The 21,897-nt window shown below is 36.5% G+C and overlaps 1 non-coding gene and 1 pseudogene across 1 annotated transcript; both read left to right on the top strand.

Moving 5' to 3' along the window:
* The first annotated feature begins 156 nt into the window (after window positions 1–156).
* On the top strand, window positions 157–20,059 carry LOC106794804 (protein SEMI-ROLLED LEAF 2-like; annotated as a pseudogene).
* Window positions 11,926–12,032, top strand: LOC112998206 (small nucleolar RNA R71). The gene has a single exon (XR_003263246.1). It is a non-coding gene; the product is annotated as a small nucleolar RNA R71 (small nucleolar RNA).
* Window positions 20,060–21,897: the final 1,838 nt, after the last annotated feature.

A 21,897-nucleotide genomic window follows, 5' to 3' on the forward strand; every position in this document is an offset into this window, starting at 1 on the left:
GTTTAGGTGGACTTTGAGCAGTTGTTGATGATTTTTGAAAGGGAAGAACTAGGTAGTCCAAGACTTGAGGCCACACCCACACTTGAGTCTAGATCAGTGAGTCAAGGTGGACCACATCAAGAGTACAATCTTATTTAAGATAGAAATCATCTCACCATGAAACTCGTTATCCAATATGGGTTTGAAGAATTAGCTAAATTGGTTGCTTTTGATTTTCTCACTAGTGTTGGAGATCCTTCTACCTTTCAAGAAGCTATGAACAATCAGGAGAAAGACAAATGGATGGGTGCTATGGAGGAGGAGATGAAGCCTTGCAAAAGAATCAAACATGGTAGCTAGTTGAGCTTACAACGGGCAAAAAAGTCATAGGGAAAATGGGCATAGAAGAGGAAACCTCTAGTATCAAAAAAAGAAAAGGAAAAGTTCAAGGCTCACCTGGTAGCAAAGGGGTATGCACATTAGAAGGGGGTTGATTATGATGAGATTTTCTCCCCTGTCGTAAGACACACTTCTATCAGGACAATGCTAGCCTTGGTAGCCAATCATGACATTTACTTGGAGCAGATGAATTTGAAGATCGACAACCATTCTTCATTGTGATATAGATAAACAAACTTACATGGAACAACCAAAGGGATTCAGTAAAGGTGGATTCATTTGGTTTGTATGTTAAAGATGTCTTTGTGTGGATTGTAGTAGTCTCGAAGACAATGGTACAAACAGTTTGATTAATACATGCTTCAGATTGACTATAGACGATGTGAGTAGGATTTCTGTGTTTATGTGAGGAGCCTTGATGATGGCTCTTTTATTCTTCTACTAGTGTATGCATGTTGATGATATACTGATTACTAGTAGCCATTTGTGTGATGTGAGTGAGTTGAAACCATTTTTGAGCAAAGAGTTTGACATAAAAGGACTTGAGTCTTGCCAAGAAGATTCTTGGGATGGAGATTCATATGGACATGAAATCCAAACAGTTGTGGCTCTCAGAACAAAGCTATGTTGAGAAGGTGTTAGACAAGTTCAACATTAGCAATGAAAAGCTTGTGAGTACTCCATTAGCAAAACACTTCAAGCTTTATGTAGATCAATGTTCGAAGACAAATGCTAAGGTGGAGTACATGTCAATTTATGTTAGTGAAATTGGTTGCTTGATGTATGTTATGGTGTGCACTAGACCAAATTTGACACATGATGTAAGCCAAATCTACAAGTTTGGCAGTTAAGAGGGTGATCCTTCAGCTGTGGGATATGTGGATTTTGACTATTTTGGTGATCTGGATGATAGAAAGGTGTAAAACAAGGTATGTCTTAGAAGTCCATTATTTAGTCTCTTATGGAAATGTCAACAACTAAAGCAAAGTACATGACAATAGTAGAGGCTAACAAGGAAGTTGTGGTTAGCAGGGCCAGTGAAAGAGTCGGGCATTGAGCAAGGTGGAGTTCAATAGCATTGTGATAGTCAAAGTGCTATCGATTTGGAAAAGAATCAAGTGTATCATGCTAAAACCAAGCATATTTATGTGAAGTTCCACAAGATCAAGGAGTTGATGACATATGGTCATTTTTTTCTCTGGAAATTCACACTTCAGAGAATGAAGTTGATATGCTAACCAAGGCAATCACTATTGAAAAGTTCAAGCATTGCTTGGACTTGTTGAATGTTGTTCAATGACAAGACCGCTAATCTAGGAGACCGCGGTAGATTTGCCATTTATCTTCCAGGGACTAAATATTCACAAGGGTGGAGATTGTTGTGCATGACTCATATTTTATGAGCGGACAAATGTTCAAGTAGAGCGTAAGGACCACTTGCTGTTGGATTACGAAGCGGGTTAGGGGTGCAGTGGTAAAGCCCCCATGGTATGCATGATATTGTACGTGATTTAAGATAATGCACATGGAAAGATAATGTGCACAATTTAAGATAACATACGCGTATATTATATATTTTAATGTAACCCCATTATTTATGAATAAGAAAAAAGAAACAATTATGCTCTGCTCTTGAGAATGTAGACACACTTGTCGAACCTTGTTAAATCTCTTGTGTTTGTGTGTGAGATTTTTCTCATCTCCTTTAGAATTCTGGTTGTTAGGGCCGTGTCTACATAAATTTAGGCCTAAGGAAAATTTTATAAAAATAAATAGTGAAATATAAATTTCAAATTTTAAAATTAATCTTCTAACTTTTTGAGCGGCAAAATCATTTATCAATGTTTTATAATCCAACAATTCTAATATTTCATTCTCAATATATAAAATAGCTAATCCATTCAATCTATTTTGTAACATTGTTGATCTTAGATGAGATTTAAGCAATTTTAATTTTGAAAAACTTCTTTCAGTGGTGGTAACCGTTACTGGTATTGTTAATAATATTCTATAAGCAATGCATACATTTGGAAAAGACTCCAATCCTTTTATATAATTTAATATTTCCATTGGTGTAGCAATTTCATCTTTTAATATTTCTCTCTATACTTTTAATTCTAAATATAAATTTAGACCATCAATATCTGAATGTTCACACATCATAAATTCTTTTCAAGATTAATACAATATTTTTTCAGATCATCTTCGCTTAAAGTTTTAAATTTTTTAAATATAAATAAAAAACCAAAAATAGTTTCATATTGTGGAAATTGTTCAAATCGAGTCTCTATGGAAGAATCTTCAACAGAATGTTTGATTTCATCATTAACATTTTCATCAAATTGTGGTTTTCTACAAATTACACGTTTTTCATGAAATTTGGACCCTTTTCCATTTCAATGGCTATTTTTTTTTTTTGGAATCCAAAGGCAAAGTAAAGCCATTTTTCCTATAATTTTTTTAAATAAATAAGACCCTTTAAATGACTCATAACAACATCTGTCATATTGATATATTATTAGTTATATTAAAATAGAAGACGACTAAGATGCTGATCATGGAAAGGTTGGAGAAGCATGCCAAATTCTTGACATTATGGTTGTGATGTTAGAGAATATCTCAATTGTTACAGTAATATCGAGAATTGTAGTCTCTGCAGTCTAAAGAACTGCTCAAATTGTAGCTTCCTTGCCAAATTTATAAAAACAAGGCAAGGATAGAATATCCATGATTTAGTTCCTTCCTCGATTTCTTGGCTACTTTAAGTTTCACGACTGAATTTACTGCAAAAATGTTTCTTTCTTTTCTAGGCATTCCCTGAGGCATTGTTTTATCAACTACTCATGACTATGGTCCATCCAGATCATGAAACCAAAGTCGGATCTCACCGCATCTTTTATATTGTTCTTGTACCAGCGTCTATATGTCCTCACCTATGCTTTCCTGTATCTAACTTGAAAGCATTGGGTGTTCCATGAACACTCTTGAGAGCAGTCTCTGTTTTCTCTTCTTCAACTGCCTTATTTGGGAAGCTAAGACAAGAGAAAGGGTTTTCAAGTGAAAATCTAAGTCAATATAATAAAGAAAACTTTGCTGGAGAGCTGGTACTAGCTCATGGCGATGGTGGAACCCTGAACAGATTGAAATCAACCTATAGTCGAGTGTACAGTGTCAATAGCACCCTACAACCTACTATAATATATGAAATTACCAAAGACAATGCTAATAAGGACTTGATGAGCCTTGCATTCATGATTATACATTATGGATCTGGATAAGGTCCTATAGTTGTAATATTAATTTGGATCATATACACCCACTCTAACCTTGGTGTACCATTTTATGTTGGCTTTGGTCATGGTTTACATTTTTGCTTGAACACAGTGTTAGGATATAAGGAGAAGGAAGACTTAGTTAATATAGTTAGACTACTAATGAGTTAGTTAGTTAGTTAGAGGGATTTATTAGATATAAATAGAGGAAGAAGGATAGAAGAGGGGGGGATCTTATCATTTGTAGATTGAGCATTAACTCTTTGTGAAAGGAGAAATTCTTTGCGATGGGGAAATCCTAGGATGAGAGTTTTCTCTCCTATTTTCTGTTCTTTTCTTACTAGTCAATAAAATCCTTTCTTTTCTTTCTGATTTCAATTCTTGATTCCTAACAATTGGTTCGACCTGTCGAATCTTCGAGGGAGAGCTAGTGTTAGAGATGGAGGAAGCACAAATTTGATCTAAGAAAGTGGAGCTTCCAATGCTCATGGGGACAAACCCAATTGGTTGGATTGCTAGGGCTGAAAAATTCTTTAAGGTACAAGAAATTCCTTCATTCCATAAGCTGCAATATGCATTCATGAGCATGGAGTGTGTTGCGATACATTGATTCTACATTTGGATCCAAAAAAACCCATATTCAGATTGGGAGTCATTTTCCACAGCTTTAATCAAAAGATTCAGAGATCACTATGGTATCCCATGATCGAGGTCATACCCGAATCAAATAAACATTAAAAATACAATATCTAGAAGTGATCCTAGGTCGTCTCCCAACGAGCAATGGTCAACCAACATTCATAATAGATAGTGATAAAACAGTAATGAATTGGGGGGGGGGGGGGTTGTTTGTTTTTGTAAATTAAACAACAAGCAAATTTGAATTAGAAAATAATAGAATTAAAACATGTTGTTTCCCCTTGATTCACAAGCAAGTCTCTTATCCTAGGTTACAAGAATTTATCCTTTATCAGTTCAACCACTTAATCCAACCCTAAATTAAATTACTAAGCGAAATTTAACATAAGGCTGTCATTATGTGATTAAGAACACATACACCAATTAATCATGAATGAAACTGATCATTAAGCATGAACGTAAATTAAGCACTGAGACAATTAATCAAGCACTAAGCATGCATGGATTAATAGCAACAAATATAGAGTAATTGGTGAAGAGGAAAAACTGACCAGAATTCAATAGTAATAATAAAACCTCAAAAGGAGCTATGCTTGATCCTCAAGAGAAAACAACGCTGGAGACTTAGCCTTCCATTAATTAGTAGTAAACGAAATTGCAGATTGAACCATAAAACGAAATTGCAGATTGAAGCAGAAAACAAATTTTATTGCTACGTGAATAATAAAAACTGGAATTGCAAAACCTAAAATTATTCTTTCTCCCCAAAATGAAAAGAGCCCCTAAACTAAAACCTTGGTGCTGTTATATAGGTTCTCAGCCCCCAAAGCTTACAGATGTGTTTTAAGTCCAAGCCCATTAATAAAATAAAATCTGGACAAGATAAGATAAGATTTGATAAAATAAAATCTAGATAAGATAAGATAAGATAAAATCTAGATGAAATAATATCTAGATGAGATAAAATCTGGATAAGATTTGGTAGAATAAAATTGTCTACTCTCTTCAAGTCCAAGCCCAATTCTTGATTCAAGCCCAATTGCTTATAATTCTCCTAAAATTAAATTAAAAACACAAAATTAGTCCAGTAGGCCCAAATGATAAAACTGCATAATTAATTTGACAATTAAGGCTAATCAGTAATTAAAATGATGACAAAAAGGGTTAAGAAATAGGAGAAAATGATGACACATCAAATCCCCTCACACTTAGCATTTTGCACTCCTAGGAAAAATCAAAAAGCAAAGCAAGGAACAAATCCAGAGACATTAAAAAGAAACAAACAGACACAAAAACACTTGCATATTTCTCAATGAATCTCAAAGAATGAAAAGAATGGGTAACATCCAACACGTAAAAAGTTAAATAATCAAGGCCGTCATGAAAATCCTCCAAGCATCTCAAATATGGCAAGATAGTCAATCAGCTCAAGAATGAAAAGTGATAAAGCCTCACAAGATATGCACTCTATCTCTCAAGTGTCTAGGCTACTATTTACTCTCAGAGCACCCATGAAAACAAACACCACATAGACTTGGCAAGACTCTAAAATTGACAACCACATCACAAGCACATGCACATGAGGATCAAAAGGTCTTTTAAGGTTGTAATGGGGCCAAGGACAAGGTAGATGAAAGTATGGGATAGTAGCTAAAACCGAAAGGGATAGAGGAGCAATGGGGAATAAGTGGGAAGTAAGAAAAAAGTAGTAAACCCCAAAACCAAAATTACAAATTAAGCTTTAGAAAGTAAACCCAAAACAAAATCAACCAAATCCTCAACCAATCCAAGTCTTCAAACCAAGACCTCATTTATTCAACTTCATTCTCTTTCTTTTTTTGTTTTTTTTTTTTGTATTCTTTTTGTATTTTTTTTAACGTGAACAGTAGGAATTGAAAGCATTTGAAAAATAAAGCAACAATTAGACAATATATGTATACATCATCAAGAATGGCCAATAAAAACATATCATCCAATGAAACATACCCCCTCCCCCCCTCACACTTATTCCCAAAACAATTCCAAAGCTCCAAAATTCCTTAAGGGTAAGGTGAAATCATGGTTTTTCACTTAAGGCTTATAATGAGCTTCAAAACAAAGAAAGGGGAACATAGGCTCAAAGGGGCTATCAAAGGAATTAATTCAAGGTAGGCTCATTTGGCTAGAGGCTTATAAGAACAAAATGCCTAAATCATCTCCCAACATGCATGTGAAGCAAGAAGTATCAACAAGAGTCAAGCCAAGGATATTGTGCAAGCAATCAATGAGGCAAAACACACCGAATAAAATAGATGATGATGGCTCAAATTCTCACCAAGGGTAAATCTATCACTTTTAATTCGAACTTTCAAAACTAACTTGACATATAGAGAAAAACAAGGGTTTCAATTCACAAAATGCCAATAAAATCCTATTTCAAAAACAATTACCCATTACATGTACATAACCCAAAATTCAAAGAGGAACATGCAATGTTGTACACAAAACATAAAACCAAAATAACAAAATTAACCTAGAAAAAAAACCTAATAAAATTAAACTAGAATACCCAACAAAATTAATGAACAATCTCCCCCCCCCCTCACACTTAAACAACACATTGTCCTCAATGTAGCACAATCATAAGATCAAGAACAATAAAAAAATCAATAAATTTGGACAAGTGCAATAAAAGTAAAAAAGGAGACAGAAAAAGAAAACTCCCTAAGTCATGGCGGAAGAGAAGTAGGGTGAAGTAAGAAGGTCTCCTCCACCACTACATCCACTAAGGAGGGATTTGTGAGGAATGGTTTCAGCTGGTGTCCATTGACCTTGAAGCTCTTATCTGTGGATTTACTTTTGATCTCAACACTCTTGAGTCCGAGCCTAGAGTTATATAATAAAACTTTTTGTCCAACCACGAAGTCCTTCTTAGCTATCAAAATATCGTGGAACTTCTTGGTCTTCTCCTTGTAGAATTTGGAATTCATAGGATTCTAAACGGATCTCATCTAGCTCACTTAGTTGCAACTTCCTTTCCTCTCCAGCCTGATCAATAGAGAAGTTATAGGTTTTTACAGCCCAGTAAGCTTTGTGTTCTATCTCTGTAGGAAGATGACATGCCTTGCCTAAGACAACCCGATAAGGAGACATTCCTATGGGTGCTTTGTAGGCAGTCCTATGCGCCCAAAGAGCATCATCCAGCCTGGTGCTCCAATCCTTTCTGTTCGGCTGCACAATCTTCTCCAAGATCCTTTTTATCTCCCTGTTTGAAATCTCATCCTGCCCATTAGTTTGGGGGTGGTAAGGTGTAGAAATTTTGTGCACGACCCCATACTTTTTGAGCAAGGCATGCATGGATCTGTTACAAAAATGGGTGCCTTGATCACTAACGATGGCTCTAGGGACTCCAAACCTGCAAAACAAATTAGATCTAACAAAATCCACAACAGCCTTAGCATCGTTAGTTTTGGTGGGTTTGGCTTCCACCCATTTTGAAACATAATCAACAACAAAGAGAATATAAACAAAACTAAAAGAGACAGGGAAAGGCCCCATAAAATCTATAGCCCAGGCATCAAACATCTCACAGAATAACATGGGTTGTTGAGGCATTTGCTGTCTCCATGAAAGTCAGCCGCCTGCACTCTGACAAGGCTCACAATTGCTACAGATTCTCCACGCATCCTTGAAGATGGTGGGCCAATAGAAACTGCAGTCAAGCACCTTGTGAGCTATCCTCTGTATGCCAAGATGGCCACCTGGTGCAGAAGAATGACAGAATTGCAGGACCGAGTCAATCTCATGGTCTGGAATGCATCTCCTAATAACCTAGTCACTGAACAACTTCCACAAATAGGGGTCATCCCAAATATAATGCTTAGCATCGCTCTTAATTTTATCATTTTGAGCTTTAGATGCTAAGGGGGGAAAAACAGAAGCAACCAAATAATTCACAATATTAGCAAACCAAGGAGTGGGGAAGGAATCATAAATGCTATACAGAATGTACAAATGGTCATCCGAAAATCATCCCGAATGGGTGTGTCCTCAGACACACTCTCAATCCTACTCAGATGGTCAGCCACGAGGTTCTGTGCACCACTCCGATCACGGATCTCCAAATCAAACTCTTGGAGCCAAAGCATCCACCTGATCAATCTAGGCTTTGATTCAACCTTCTTCAATAGGTACTTTAGAGCTGCATGGTCAGTATAAACAATAGCACGAGTACCAAGCAAATATGAACAAAATTTTTCAAGAGCAAACACTATCGCTAATAGCTATTTCTCTATGGTAGTGTAATTTGCTTGAGCAGCATCCAAAGTTTTGGAAACGTAGTAGATCACCCGAGGCAGCTTATCAATCTTTTGAGCAAGGACAGCCCCCAATGCGTAATTGGATGCATCGCACATTAGCTCAAATGGGGCTTTCCAATCAGGTGCCTGAATGATAGGGGTGGTAGTCACCGAACGCTTGAGGCAATCAAAATCCTCTTTGCATTGGTCATCATAATCAAACTCCACCTCCTTTTGCAATAGATTGGATAGTGGAAGGGCCACTTTGCTAAAATCCTTGATAAAGCGCCTATAAAACCCTGCATGACCAAGAAAAGAATGAACCTCTCGCATGCAAGAGGGGTAAGGCAATTGTGAAATAACATTTATTTTTGCAGGGTCTACCTCTATGCCCCTATTGGAAATGATATGCCCTAAAACTATACCTTGTTCTACCATGAAGTGACATTTTTCAAAATTCAGCACAAGGTTAGTTTCAATGCATCTACTAAGAACTCTATCCAGACTATCCAAACATGTATCAAAAGAGGATCCATAAATAGTAAAATCATCCATAAATACCTCTATGCAACTCTCTGAAAAATCACTGAAAATGCTAAGCATACACTGCTGTAAGGTACCAGGGGCGTTGCATAGGCCAAAGGGCATCCTCCTATAGGCAAAAGTGCCAAAGGGACAGGTGAATGTGGTCTTTTCTTGATCCTTAGGAGCAATATGAATTTGTAAATAACCAGAAAAACCATCAAGAAAACAGTAATGAGACTTACTTGTCAAGCGCTCAAGCATTTGATCAATGAAAGGCAGGGGAAAATGATCTTTTCTGGTTACCTGATTCAGCCTCCTATAATCAATGCAGACTCGCCAGCTGTTATGCACTCTTGTGGGGATAAGCTCATCCTTTTCATTCTTGATCACTGTGAGACTTGTCTTCTTAGGAACCACTTGGATTGGACTCACCCACTGGCTGTCAGAAATGGGATAGATGATTCCAGCTTGTAAGAGCTTGGTCACTTCCTTTTTCACTACATCTAGAATGACGGGGTTTAGTTGCCGCTATGGCTGCCTCACTGGCTTAGCTCCATCCTCTAAAAGTATCTTATGCATGCAGGTAGATGGGCTAATGCCAGGAATGTCTGCTAAAGTCCATCCAATGGCTTTCTTGTGCTTCTTGAGAACTAGCAACAATTTCTCCTCTTTCTCAGCAGCAAGGGAGGCAGAGATGATCACTGGAAATTTTTCCTTGTCCTCCAAGTAAGCATATTTGAGGGTTGCAGGTAAGGGCTTCAACTCTGGTGTGGGTGGTGGCCGAATAGTGGGAGGAACCAGGGTAGGAGAAGAAGAAGGTTCCTCAGCCTGTACCTGATAAAGCAAGTCAAAAGTATATGTACTTCCTGCAACATGGTTAGTGCATTCTGACTCTAAAAAATCGACATCAAGAGGTACAATATCAGACTTAAGTTCAAATTCACTTTCAGCATAAAAGTCAGCCACAAGATCAGATTCAAACTCAATGCATAAGGAATGACAAGTATTCAAATCAGATAAAAATGGATGTTTCCTACCATGAAGAACAGAATCAAAATCAAACATATAATCATCGACAATCTGATCAATTATCTCAGCACGAAAAACAGAATGATCCTCAGATGGATGTTTCATGGCATCAAGAATGTTAAAATGAACAACAATATCACCAAATTCCATAGACAATGTGCCAGCATAAACATCTATCTTGGCTCGAGCGGTTTTCATAAATGGCCTGCCTAAAATAATTGGAACTGAACCTTGGGAAAATCCCTCTTCCATATTAGGAACATAAAAATCAACAGGAAAAATAAGTTCACGAACCTGAACCAGCACATCCTCTATGCAACCTGCGGGGTAAGCAACACTTCTATTTTCCAAATAAATCACCACATTTGCAGATTGCAAATGTCCAAGAGATAAAGAATTGAAAATGGACAGAGGCATGATACTAACTGATGCTCCTAGATCTAGCATGGAATTCTCAAATTTACTGTTCCCAATAATGCAAGGTATACAGAAAGTACCTGGGTCCTTACATTTCTCAGGAATGTGAGGAACAAATTTACTTATCAATGCTGACACATTTCTGCCTATGCTAATCCTTTCATTGCCTTTGAGCTTCCTTTTGTGGGTGCACAACTCCTTTAGAAACTTGGCATGTCTTGGAATCTGCATGATGGCATCTAGCAGAGGTATGTTCACCTCTACTTTTCTGAAGGTCTTCAAGATCTCCTTTTCCGCTTCTTCCATCTTCTTGTTTGGAATTGCTCTAGGTGGGAAAGGAAGAGGGATAAGAGGCTATTGTAAGTCAGAATTACTAGAAGAAGGTCCACCTGCATGAAAATTTTTGTTAGGAAGCTTTCTCTTTTGTGAAAATATCTCATCCTCTTTTTCAGGTGTAGAATGATGCTTGAAAGGTTCAGGTGAAAGTGCTACTACTGGTGGAGGCACTTGAATTTGGTTGCCAGACCTCAAGGTGATGGCACTCACATTTTTCAGATTCTGCACAGTCTGTGAAAATTTGTCAGAATTTTGGGACTGAGCTTGGTTCAACTGAGTAGCCATCTGCCCCATCTGATTTGTCAGACTCTGAATGGAGGCTCTTGTCTCTTGCTGAAATTGCATATTCTGGATGGTCATTTGTCTCACTAACTCTTCTAAGGAAGGTAGAAGAGGAGCCTCAGTTGCTTGTTGTCTTTGTTGCGACTGATGCTATTGTTGTTGCTGTATTGGAGGAGGAACATATGGCTTGCTTGGACCAGCAGCATTCTGGAAAGGAGGGACATGTTGTTGTTGTTGTGGAGGACTTGTCCATTTCAGATTTGGATGATTCCTCCAACCTGGATTGTATATGTTGCTTGAAATATCATAGTTATTCTGCTGTTGTTGGTTTTGCTGCTGAGGGGGTCTATTATAAATGTTTGCAGCATTAAGCTTCAGGTTGCTCATTGACTCCAGGTTGCTGTAAAGAAGGACAAAGATCTGTATGGTGATCTGTAGAAGAACATAGACCACATACTCTTGCAACAGGTGCAGATTTTTGATTCATGGCAAGCTGAGTTACTAGGTTGACCAAGGCATCAAGTTTTCCTTCAAACTTTTTATTTTCAGTAGATGAAGATGAATCCATGGCCACCTCATGGACTCCTCTAAGAATAATAGCACCATTTCTTGCATTGAATTGTTGGGAGTTGGAAGCCATCTTCTCAATCAAATTCCTAGCCTCATCAGGGGTCATATCACCAAGAGCTCCACCACTGGTAGCATCAATCATACTCCTCTCCATGTTGCTAAGTCCCTCATAGAAATATTGAAGAAGGAGTTGCTCAGAAATCTGGTGGTGAGGACAACTTGCACACAATTTCTTGAATCTTTCCCAGTACTCATACAAGCTTTCTCCACTAAGTTGCCTGATGCCTGAAATGTCTTTTCTGATGGCAGTGGTCCTAGATGCAGGGAAGAATTTCTCCAAGAACACCCTTTTAAGGTCATCCCAACTGAAAATGGACCTGGGAGAAAGGTAGTATAGCCAATCTTTTGCCACTCCCTCCAGAGAATGAGGAAAAGCCTTTAGAAAGATATGATCTTCTTGGACACCAGGGGTATTCATGGTGGAACAAACAATATGGAACTCCTTAAGATGCTTATGAGGATCTTCACCTGCAAGACCATGAAACTTGGACAACAAATGTATTAGTCTAGTCTTGAGAACATATGGAACACCCTCATCAGGATATTGAATGCACAAGCTTTCATAAGTGAAATCAGGTGCAGCCATCTCCCTAAGAGTCCTCTCACGAGGTGGAGGTTGAGCCATGTTCTCAGTATGAAAGTTTGTAGTGGAATGTTGAAAATCAGAATATTCAGAATTAACCTCAACAGAATGCTCAGAATGCTCAAAATGCACAGAATGACTAGGATGCACACTATGCCTAACTAATCTATGAAAACTTCTATCTATTTTAGGATCAAAGGGTTGTAAATCACCTGGATTGCCCCTAGTCATGCACTACATGCAGCAAATAATGTGTTTCTCAACAAGCACCTAACAAGGGGGTAAAACTACTGCTATACTCAAACGATATCAAAACGAGCTGAAATTTTGTGAGGAACACCCTAAATCATGAAAAGATAGCACAAAAATTTTCAAAAAAAAAAATTCAAAGTATAACTATGAAAACTACCTAAGCAAAGTTTAGAAAAATAGGACAATAATACTTGAAAAAAGAAACTTAGTAAATGGCTGATTTTTGGAGCTTGGGAGACCACAACTGGCTATTTCAGAGTTTGAGAGATTTTTTTCTACCCCAAATGCATATATAATAATAGTCATTTTGATACCCGAAGCAAAAGTTATGACTGTTTTAAGTTTTGCTAAAAACAAGTTCCCAAAATTTGTCTATCTCAAATACTGTCACACTAAGTGCTCCTGGTATTTTTCACACAAAATATGGATCAAAAGAAGCTACCACACAAAAAATCAGCCAAAAATAACAACTCTAACTATCAAAACAAAAATCGCTAATTAAATTGCAAAATCAGTCGCTAATCACTGTTCACAGCAAAACACAAAGCTGAGACAGTCGCTAAACAGGGGATGCAACTGAAATGTAAAACAGAACGCTACACAAAATAAGATAACTAAACACTATTATGAACCTTTGGCCCACTGCTCCCCGGCAACGGCGCCAAATTTGATCGAGGCCATACCCGAATCAGATAAACATTAAAAATGCAGTATCTAGGAAGTGATCTTAGGTTGTCTCCCAACGAGCAATGGTCAACCAAACGTTCATAATAGATAGTAATAAAACAATAACGAATTGGGGGGGGGGGGGGTTGTTTGCTTTTGTAAATTAAACAACAAGCAAATTTGAATTAGAAAATAATAGAATTAAAACATGTTGTTTCCCCTTGATTCACAAGCAAGTCTCTTATCCTAGGTTACGAGAATTTATCCTTTATCAGTTCAACCACTTAATCCAACCCTAAATTAAATTACTAAGCGAAATTTAACATAAGGTTGTCATTATGTGATTAAGCAACACATACACCAATTAATCTGAACGAAACTGATCATTAAGCATGAACGTAAATTAAGCGTAGAGACAATTAATCAAGCACTAAGTATGCATGGATTAATAACAACAAATACAGAGTAATTGGTGAAGAGGAAAAACTGATTAGAATTCAATAGTAATAATAATACCTCAAAGAGAGTTGTGCTTGATCCTCAAGAGAAAACAATGCTAGAGACTTAGCCTTCCATTAATCAGTAGAAAATGAAATTGCAGATTGAACCATAAAACGAAATTGCAGATTGAAGCAGAAAACGAATTTTATTGCTACGTGAATAGTAAAAACTAGAATTGCAAAACCTAAAATTATTCTTTCTCCCCAAAACGAAAAGAGCCCTTAAACTAAAACCTTGGTGCTGTTATATAGGTTCTCAGCCCCCAAAGCTTACAAATCTATTTTAAGTCCAAGCCCATTAATAAAATAAAATCTGGACAAGATAAGATAAGATTTGATAAAATAAAATCTAGATATGAAATAATATCTAGATGAGATAAAATCTGGATAAGATAAGATTTGGTATAATAAAATTGTCTGCTCTCTTCAAGTCCAAGCCCAATTTCAGATTCAAGCCCAATTGCTTATAATTCTCTTGAAATTAAATTAAAATCACAAAATTAGTCCAGTAGGCCCAAATGATAAAACTGCATAATTAATTTGACAATTAAGGTTAATCAGTAATTAAAATGGTGACAAAAGGGGTTAAGAAATAGGAGAAAATGATGACACATCAGCCCACATAAAAAAAGATTGAGTATCTTGAAACAAGAAGAGAAAATTGAGATAGAAACTAACATAAAAAAAGGAAGACTTCCATAGAGTTCTGAAAGAGAGGATCAACATTTCAAAGCTAAACTCATGTTGTGCAAGATATTGAATGAAAAAGTTGATTCCCATGCCTCTCAACAAGACAAAAATAGCTTGGAGGGAAGAGGGTCAAAATGCAGTGAAGCAAATGGTAGTTCTTTGACAAGAAAGGTGGAACCACCCAACTTTGATAGAAGCATAGAAGGGGAAATTGATTTCAAGGGTGGAAGTTTTGAGTGTGACAATGACCCATTACAGTTCTTGAAATCAGAAAATAGAAATAAAGAATGTTCAGTAATAAAAAACCATACCCTTTGTGGTGGAGAAGAAACCAAAAATGATGAAGCAAAATTAGTAAGAGGAACAAAGATTGAAAAGGTTATGGAGGAAGAAGTTGATCCATCGATAAAGAGGGAGAAACACAAGGAAAATAAAGTGACAAATATGGGCTGCATAAACGATTGTCTTGATAACCCAACAACAGATTTGATCAAGAAGGAAGTTGAAGCTGGTGATGCAACCTGGTCTCATTCTTTTCAAGATTCAGATTTCCATAAAAAGAATATTATGATGAAACGGGAATCACTATTAGATCCAAATTCGATCACGAAGGTGGTTGGTGTGACACCCTCTACCCCATACATATATGAACTAATAAAAGGAAAAAAAATCATAATTAATTAAAAAAAATTAAAACACATTTAAAAAAAATCCTTTCAACAGGGTAAAAGGCTCACATTCACTTTCTTTTACATCATATTCAAACTTGTCCAAATAAATAATAAAGTCATCTCGGCTCAAACAAGACCGTCTAAGACTTCATACAATTAATATAGAAACTTATACCCCAATGTCACATCCTATTAGAGCATTATGTCTTGACATCCTTCAACACAAGGTTCCTTAAAGCAATTCACCTAGTCATCTGCTCCCCCGAACACAAAGTTCAAGATCATCACAGGATCCAAACACAAACAACACACAAGGAGTGAGTTATCACATTCCTAACTAATGGAGAGAAACAAGATAACATGTAGGTATAAATATCATATAAACAAAATAAAACTTACTTAAATATAGCTCACATCATTTCACCATTTTGTTGCCCAACATCACATCACAACATAACACATCTCATTCATTTTCACAACATTCACGTACTCAAGGGTTAAAACACAATATCACCAAGTCAATCAATATCGATCAATACACAAGAGTTATGCAACATCTACACTAAGACTCAATCCTATATGCAATGTGGTACCATGTCAGTGAAAAACCTCGTCGGGCGCCTATGAGTACATGACAAGACAAACCACACACTAGCAAGTCAGGTCACTCTCACTAGGTAAAATCATAGGGAGACCAGTCAGGATCACGCTGTTTTGCAAGAATGCTCCAACCATATGGGATCAACATAGGCTTAAAGGAGCACTCAACCCGAGTGTATTTACCCCCAAGGCTTACACTCCGAAGAGTCCGTCAGGGCCTCTCCCTTCTGATTCAAGTCCAACCCAGAAAACATTTTTTCACACAGACTCTATCTATGAACTGTACAAAACACACGACTCCTCAATTGTTCTCAAAATAGTTTTACCTCGTTGCCCTTTAAGGGTCTTAGCATTAACTCGTCACCCTTAAAGGGTCTTAGCATTAACTCGTCGCCCTTAAAAGGTCTTAGCATTAACTCGTCGCCCTTAAAAGGGTCTTATAGTCGTGAGATTGTATAATTCATAGTTCACAACTCAATGTACACAACATCTCAATGCACATATATATCTCAATCACATACATACTGAATTTATCACATACACTCGATCTCAATTACAATGGTATAATCTTAATTTAACACGTTATCACACCTCCTAAATCATATACACTTTACCTATGAACTATGTAATACACACAACTACTCAATTGTTTTCAAAATCATTTTAACTCGTCGGGTTCCCTCAGTGGATCCCATCACAATACTCGTCACCCTTAAAGGGTCTTAAATTGTGTGATTGCACAGTTCATAGCTCACAACTCAATACACACATCTAAATACGCATTTATTTCACCATTCATCACAGGTTCAATTTATTACATACTCACAATTTGAATCACCATTTCACAATCTCAATTTAATCCAAATTATAGGTATAAAAAAGTGAAAACATCAATAACACTCAATTTTATCAACCAATTCGTATCAGAACATCAATATTGTATTTATAATCATAAAGGAAAAAATTATAATTCAATAAAAATCCCAAAAAAAACCCCAATTTAATCCTCTAAGGATTCCTACAAATATTCATTGTAACTCCAATTGCGATAAATTCATCCCTTACCTCTAAGCGGGCTCATGTGTGCATTGTGACAACAATAACGGCATCTCAAATGGTTTCCAGAGATTCCTCAAATTTTTTCTCTGATTGCTTTGATAGGGTTCCCAAACGTTAGAGAGAATAAGTGATTGAGGCCTTCATTTTGTATTTCTTCATGTGATTCATTTTTCTCTCTCCATGAACATTATTTTGCAAATCCCAATGGCCAAGGTATGCATAAATGAATTGCGAACCACATATCAAAATTTCACGACAATCCAACGATTAACGAATATGAGATCTTAGCTTTACTGAGAGTTTTGGGTTTTTGCGAGAAGAGAAAAAGTTGCGATAAAAAGGGTTTTTCTCCCAGCTCTGACATATTTTCAAAATTCTCAACGGTGAGAATGTTCGGAATTGAGTTGCGAACCTGGTGCTCAAATTTCATAACGATCCAACGGTGAATGAGTCTTGTCGTTTTTCTGAGATAGGTTTGGTGGTATGCGGGAAAAAGAGAGGGTTTTGGGAGGAGGAGAGGGAAAAACGAAATTGAGAGGAAGAGGAGGCATCGTCAATGTGAAAACTAAACTGACCTAACACGTCTCTATTTATAGTTAAGGTACTTACAACTCATTATTTACTCTATTTATTTATTTTTATTATTTTATAAAAAAGAACTCTATTTATTCCCTATCAAATGAATAAATAATTTTTTTTTCTCTCAAACCATTATTTTAATTAATAAAATTATTTCTCCTTATTTATTTAATTACAAAAGCCTCATCATTTTTTAAAAATTCTATTTATTTTAAATGAAAAACCTTTTTAATTTAATTCACGAAAAATGCGATGTTACAGTTGGAACTTCAATGGCATCGGAATCTTGGAATTTCAACTTGCTAGGTCAACCTTTAGCATTAAACTTTGTTGCCTCTATGGCTAACAGCTTAGCCATGGAACTAAGCCAGAAGGATTGTATTGAGCCAGTCATGCTGATTAAAGTTATATGGAGTCCATCCTTGTCCCTCCCACCACTGAAGTCACCAAACCTCAGTTTGCATGCATGGGCAATGGGTCATTCCCAATTAAGCTACAAGGGGTGCAATTGTCTTCCAGCAATCAGAGAAAACTTGAGGAAGTTTCAGTGTGCAATTCTAGTTTTCATATTCCAACCTTGAAAACAAGGTTGATTTTTTGGAGGGGTGTATTGTTAGGATATAAGAAGAAAGAGTTAGTTAATATAGTTAGACTACTAATGAGTTAGTTAGAGGGGTTTATTAGATATAAATAGAGGAAGAAGGATAGGAGAGGGGGATCTTATCATTTGTAGATTGAGCATTAGCTCTTTGTGAAAGGAGAAATCCTTTGTGAAGGGGAAACCCTTGGAGGAGGAGAGTTTTCTCTCCTATTCTCTGTTCTTTTCTTACTACTCAATAAAATCTTTTCTTTTCTTTCTCGTTTCAATTCTTTATTCCTAACACACATGAGGCTACAACCCTCAAGTTGAGTAGCCATCAAATAGCTATCATCAATTTGGGCTCAGTCTATCTCAAGTTAAAATATGCCTGTCAATTATGAAGCAATTGCTCATACATACAACTTGGTGCTTCTGTATTCTAGAGCTAAGGTACGAATTGAACACTCCCATGTTTTTACCCTTTTTATGATGTTTAGATAATTTTACTTGTTGAAGGTGTCCTTTCCCTTTGTAGATTGTTGTGTTGTTTCTTTTCAATGTGATACTAGCAAACTTGATACATTATTATTGGTGCTTACTGTTGGAGTATTTGAATGTTCAAAAGAATTTAATGTTTTTTTGGGGCTGGGGGCTGAAAATAAGGAAAATGTGAAGTGTTATAAATATGGTTTTCACAATCCGGGATAACACAAACAAGCAATAGTCACATGTGCATCGATAAAACTTGGTCTATATGTTTATAAATTGGTTATGGCAATGAGGTCAAGTTTCAGGAACAAAGTCCCTTGATCATTTTTATGTTGTGTACAACTTTGATGTAGTAGTTTTTCATTTATAATCGTAATACTATAGGTCCTTGATATTGTCCTCTGGACTCATTTCTGCTGCTAGAAATATCATACTTCCATAATGCTACAATAAACAATGCTCAAATTGTCCTTATGACTGTGTCATAAACATCCATGATTTAACAAGTTCTTATACTTGGTGTGAATTTTCCTGGAGCCATACTGATACTGCTAAAACAGAAAAAAAAAGCTTAAAGCTGTCTAGTCAATATTATTAATGCTGATATCTTCTGTCTAATATTTGTTTTTTCCATTTTAATGAATGGGAATTCTTTGGCTTTAACATCTTTTACAAATTTATTGTCTTGCAGAATTCGTTCCATGAGGTCCTGGTCCATAGTATGCAACATACGTTTTATTTGCTGAATATTTCTTTTAAACAATTTTGGTTGTCCTTAGAAGACTATCCAATCTGATATTGACTAACACAGACTTATTAAACAAAATTGATTGTGGAACATCAATGATTTGAACAATTCCTGTTTTACCATATGATTCTGTAAGTCATGAAGGAACAGATTGACTATGGTTTTGGAAATCAAGCATTTCACTTCAGCTCTTAATTCCTACTTTTTGCTGCAGGGCCATTGCCACCATCACATCGTAGATCACTATTTACTTTGGCAACTTCAATGATTCTGTTTTCGTCAAAAGCATACAACATTGTCCCTCTTGTCCATAGTGCCGGGGCTGTACTTACAGAGATAGGTAAGTTGGTTCTGAAGTTTTTCTGCATCCTGTTCCTGCTTGGAAGTAAATAATCTAATATAACCTTGAAGTTTTATATTCTGGATGCAGGTTGATCCCTTCCTTGATGTGATTGACGATCACAAGTTACAAGCTGTCAGCTTTGCACCCGACAATCTGATCGCTTATGGATCAAAAGAAGATACCGATAGGGCTTTAGAAACACTTTCAGAGTTATCGACTTTTAACCACCAAGATCAAGAATTATTTGTTTCAGAAATTGTCAGGAGCTTGGTAAATTTATCAGAAGTAAAGCTACTACTTGTTATATCAAAGTCAATATTATTTTGGACAGTATGTGGAGATAAAACATTTGCATTTCTATACACCATAATCCTGATGCCTTTTTGTGCAGCCTGAATTATCCTCAATGAGGGAAGCGCTACTAAAAGAATTCTCACCAGATGATATGTGTCCACTTGGATCCCAATTAACCATGGATATACCAGAAAAGGTATGTCAAATGGATCTCAAGTGATGGATCTTTTAGGAAACTAATGGCCATATCTTGTTTCTTTGTTTATAATTAAGCTTGTTAGCAGCAACTGATGTAATTACTTCGCATTTTATAGGATGCTTCAGTAGTTTCAGCTGGCGATGATAATATTATTGAAATATTTGATAGTAAAATAAAACAAAATCCAGGATTGTCCATGGAGGTCCCTAGTCTTTTGAGTGCTAATCAACTTTTGGAATTAGTAGTATGCCAACTGTTTATTACATCGTAAATTGTTTGAAACTACGAACTTTGAAGCTCTTCTCATATAAATAAGAAGATTAACAGCGTACATCATGATTGTAGGTTTCGGACACACCTAATGAAGCTAGGAGGATTTCCATATCAATTACATATGATATGCCTTACAAGGATATGATGCATAACTGTGAGGTACTTCGGATGGGAAAACAAAAAATGTCCCGATTGATGAGTGCCCAACAGGAGCATGAATGTTTGATGAAATATCTTTTAGAAAATCATGAACATGAATTCAAAAATATGGACCCACTTCCCACGTGCTGGATGTAGATTTTCATAAGGTAATTCCTTGATTTAGAAATTCATGATTGCAGTACATATTTCATAAATACGTATACTCACTTTTGGTGGCTATATATATTCAATTCAGCTTGAAATAATGGCTATCAAGATAGAAGTTTATATGTTGAGTGGATGTTAAACCCACACACACTGCTTTCTATTCTAATGCCTTCAGGTTGTGACATAATCATCTACATATATTTACAATTTTTTACTTTAGCACCTCATTAAATTTAATACCATGCAGGAGAGCAACTTTTCTTTGATGAGAATATTGCTATGGATTCAATCAAACCAACTTGTTATCCTGTTCCATTGCTATGTGCAACCATTCAGAATCATCCTCATTTGTTCAAATTTCCAGGAGCAAGTCCCTATGATAAATTTCTCAAAGCTGCTGGTTGTTGATAGTGATGAGAATCATGAAACTGACCAAATACAGGCTAAAGGCCCAAGTGGAGAAGGATGAAGGCCCAAGTGGAGAAGGACAAAGCTCCCGAGTGGAGAAGGATGAAGGCCCAAGTGGAGAAGGATGAAGGCCCAGAGGCAGAGACACTATCAAGACTATTAATTGTTGCTAAAGGCCCAAACTAATTTGAAGGCCCAAGTTAAATAAGTTTTTAGTTATAATTTATTTTTATTGTAATTTTGGCCCAAACTATTTAGAAGGCCCATGTCTATTTTTATCTTTTTGTTCAGCTACACTATAAGTATGAGTTTTTGTTTTGAATAAAAAAACTTTTGGGCATTTTCATAAAATTGGGTGGGAGTTTCTCTCCGGGTTCCTTGTTGAACCAATTATCTTGACTTATCTTCCTTCACTGGAAGTGGCGTCTATCCTGACTTATCTTCCTTCACCGGAAGTGGCGTCAACCAAAAAACTCTACAGCCTGTATCAAGCGATCTGCTCCTACTCAGGTTCACATCATCTGGTATCAGAGCTTCGGCTCTTGATACAGGTTCTATCCTATCCTATTATTTTTCTTTGAAATTTGTCCAGGTTCGTGTTTTGTCCTTGTTCTGTTATTTGCGTTTTTGTTTACATCTTGTTTCGTTCTTGTTTGCGTCTTGTGTTCTGTTATTTGCGTTCTTGTTTCGTTCTTGTTCTTGTTCTTGTTCTTGTTTCTTGTGTCTTTCACACTTTGTGTAAAAAAAAAAGTTGCAAAATTTTGAAAAAAAAAAGTGGGTGTTTGATCTTTGAACACGAAATTGAGGCATTTAGAGGTGTTTTTTTGGAAAGAAAATCGTGGAACAAATCCCCTTATCTAGATTCTCCT

This window comes from Glycine max, chromosome 10, assembly GCF_000004515.6.
Source record: "Glycine max cultivar Williams 82 chromosome 10, Glycine_max_v4.0, whole genome shotgun sequence".
NCBI classification, from domain to species: Eukaryota; Viridiplantae; Streptophyta; class Magnoliopsida; order Fabales; family Fabaceae; genus Glycine; species Glycine max.